We start from the raw sequence: 3,250 nt of genomic DNA on the forward strand, positions 1-3,250 counted from the left end.
GTTCGTCTTTTCAGTAGCATTACAAAACAAAGGTCAAAGTAACATGGATAGCCCGAGATACCTAACCCACCATTAATCAGTGCCCACGTCTAGAAGTTCCGGACAAATCGGGTGCGACGCAACACCGCATTCTGCAGTAGTAAAGCAACATTGCTACTAGTAGCTAGTAGCATAACATGTAAATCTTGCATTTTACTTCCTCAGTTCTAAAGTAAGTGGACCTCGCGCTTCTCTTCGGGAGTCAATTTTTAAAAAAAATTAGGCCTTTCGTCGAAAAAAAGCCGAAACACTGTTTCGATTAATTTTTCCGACTGAAAAAAAACAAGCTAAAAAATACGGATTACAAGAGAAACGAACATGATCTTAATTAACAAGCATACATATACATAGAAAATAGTATCAATATATCTCTCTAAATGAGTTTATTATAAAATGTATTTAATAATTAATACTGGTTATGTATTATAAATATCAGATTTACTCAAATGTAGTTGTCTGATATTTTGCTTTCTTGTTAGTCATTTTCACAGAACATCACATGTATACGTCGGAACATCACAAAATATATCATAGAACATCATATGTATTTTACTAGCTGCCTGAGAACATCACATAACATTAAAATACATACATCACATATGTATTACTTGAACATCTTAAAAAAACATCATAGAACATCACATGTATACTACATAAACATCACAACATTATAGAACATCATATACTACGTGAATATTATATGTATATTACTTGAACATTATAAAGTACATCACAGAACATGACTGATGATTAAGCAAACCATCAGTCACCTGCTATAGAGATAGACCCTATAAATATTTATGTATTTGGTTATTTTTTGAAAGACTTCTGGACAGACCAGATGAGTAATTATTTTTTGTACTGCCTGTGGCCTTCAAAAATGCAATTCTAATATAGTGTCATGTTTTAGTACTTAAGTTTGATCAATTATAGATTAAAAAAATATCTATTTCTATTATACCAAATAAATACTAGAGTAGCACGTACTTTTCGACATTGTAACTCGTCGATCGTTAATTGTCATGTTTATTTGGCTGATAAGTCATAGCTAAAAGAACTATTAACTGATTTGTTTTAAAAAAAATACTATTCATTCTCTTCTGTGAGTGGGCATGGATGTCGCGTGTCCACTGGTCCAACCAGTTCAGCAGCAGCAAAGTACTGAACTTTTTTTTACATGTCATATGTCAGAAACTTTTCACGGAGAACAGGGAGCGGCTTGTTCATATCCTGAAGGGGATTACGGTCGGCACTGATAAATTCCAAGTGACACCAATATCTCAGGTACTGTTACATTAAAACGCAGGTTGTCTCGCGCTATCAGATGACGCTCTGGCGAGCTTGTGTCTGTGAGCCTGTGACTAAACTTTAGCCATGCTCGTGCGTGCGTTGTGTAGGAAGTGCTGATTGTATGGGGAGACCACGACCAGCTGTTCCCGATGGAGAAGGCGTTTGCAGTTCAGAGGTGGAGGGTTTCTTCACACACACACTTTGGCATGCACTCTGCAAAGCCCATTTTTTCCCCCTCAAACAGATGGCTGGTCGTCAGCCCGTGCTAAGTTCAGTAACACTGACTGTCTTGTAACATTGTGCTGTCATCACTCATCAGGGCTCTGAACGGGAGCACTAGACTGGAGGTCATAAAGAATACAGGCCACGCTCCTCAGCTGGAGGATCCTGCTCGCTTCAACAAGATTCATGCTGGACTTTCTGCTCGCTTCTACACAAGCCTGATCCATCGGTTAATCCTAGCTCGCAGTGAGGTGCTTTGGTGATTGGTTAATGGTAGCCGATTCGATTGTTTGTAATAAGATCGTTGGACAATTCAGTACATTTCAATGGCACAGATTTCAATGTCACTTCTCCTATATAGCAACTCCCGTTTAATGTTCATATACCAGTATATACGAAACAGTTACCTGTCCATGATAGCAGGATCCTGATGACCTAACCCGAAGCCTAAAGGTCCAACGACCCAAACAAAAGCTGAATTTAGATTGTCAGTTTGTTTGTTCTTCCGCTGCTAGCAGGCCTGCTCTTTCTATTATTCGGCAGGACTGAAAAATACTGTTTCGGTTGATTATTGTGAGAGAAAAATACTGTTTTGACAAGACGTGAATAGTGATTTTATAAGTTGGCCAGCTGGCAATCAGCCAGCCAGCCAACCGAACACGGCCTATGATTTCTGTCTATGAAAGCTCGTTTGACTCCAGCCCCGTAAGCTATTCTTTCAACAGCACCTGCGCCTACGAGATGACTATTGCTATTATTTTTCGTTGCCATTCTTCTTCCTACTTCGAGGGGTCTGTAAAGAGAAGAAGAAATGGAAAAAAAGAGCTAAAGCCAACGGCGTAGTAGAAGAAGCTGCGAGAGTTCAGCATGCAGCAGCCACGGCTGACTGACGTAGCACATGCACGCGGATCAAATTTTTACATTTTAGTTATTTTTTTTAAAAGTTTCTCACAAATCGGCGCCAGCGTCTCTGGCGCCGAGCTTCTGGGCACGGTAGATGACATGGCAGCTCGGCGTCAGTCACTCTGACATCGAGCTCGGCGCCGTAGATCTTAGCGCCGAGCTCGGCGTCGTAGATCTTGGCAATCGTAGATCTTGACGTCGAGCTCGGCGCCATAGATTTTGACGTCGAGCTCCTGGGCACGGTAGATGACATGACAGCTCGGAGTGTACCTGTCATCGTACCACATGTCCAAGAACCTATTGTGGGTTCTAGGACGAAGGAGTGGAAGGTCCTGCATCGAATAAAACATAGTCTCATGTTACTTCACGAACACATGTACGCTCACCAAATTTTGAAAAACTTATTGATTATTACCTGCTCCAGCGCTATGAGACATCATCGGTGGGTCGCCTCGTACGTCGAGTCGAGTAGGTGGAATTGCTCCATCCTACAAAAAAAGTGAATGAATTAGAATTTCAATATACAATGAAACATGAACTTAGAAATGTATAGGTAATTGAGACAAATACAAATATAAATTGAGACATGCATTCTTCCCTTTGGGTGGTGGAACCAAGTGCCAAGTCTTGTTCCGAACCAATGCTTGATGTTCAGCATCCATGGCCGAGACCCATTTTGGATCTTTGAGGGCTTCATTTACACTTGTTGGTTCCTCTGAAGTAGCGACTATAGCCATTCCCCCATCGAATAGTACCATCTGTGTATTGTTTGGGCTTCACAATGCCATGTTGGAGT

At 40.9% G+C, this 3,250-nt stretch overlaps 1 long non-coding RNA gene across 1 annotated transcript; it reads left to right on the plus strand.

Annotated features, from left to right (window-relative positions):
• The first annotated feature begins 1,227 nt into the window (after nucleotides 1-1,227).
• On the plus strand, nucleotides 1,228-1,735 carry LOC136535630 (uncharacterized). The gene is made up of 3 exons (XR_010779023.1): nucleotides 1,228-1,323; nucleotides 1,437-1,504; nucleotides 1,649-1,735. It is a non-coding gene; the product is annotated as an uncharacterized lncRNA (long non-coding RNA).
• Nucleotides 1,736-3,250: the final 1,515 nt, after the last annotated feature.

Source organism: Miscanthus floridulus, chromosome 2 (genome assembly GCF_019320115.1).
Source record: "Miscanthus floridulus cultivar M001 chromosome 2, ASM1932011v1, whole genome shotgun sequence".
Classification (NCBI taxonomy): Eukaryota; Viridiplantae; Streptophyta; class Magnoliopsida; order Poales; family Poaceae; genus Miscanthus; species Miscanthus floridulus.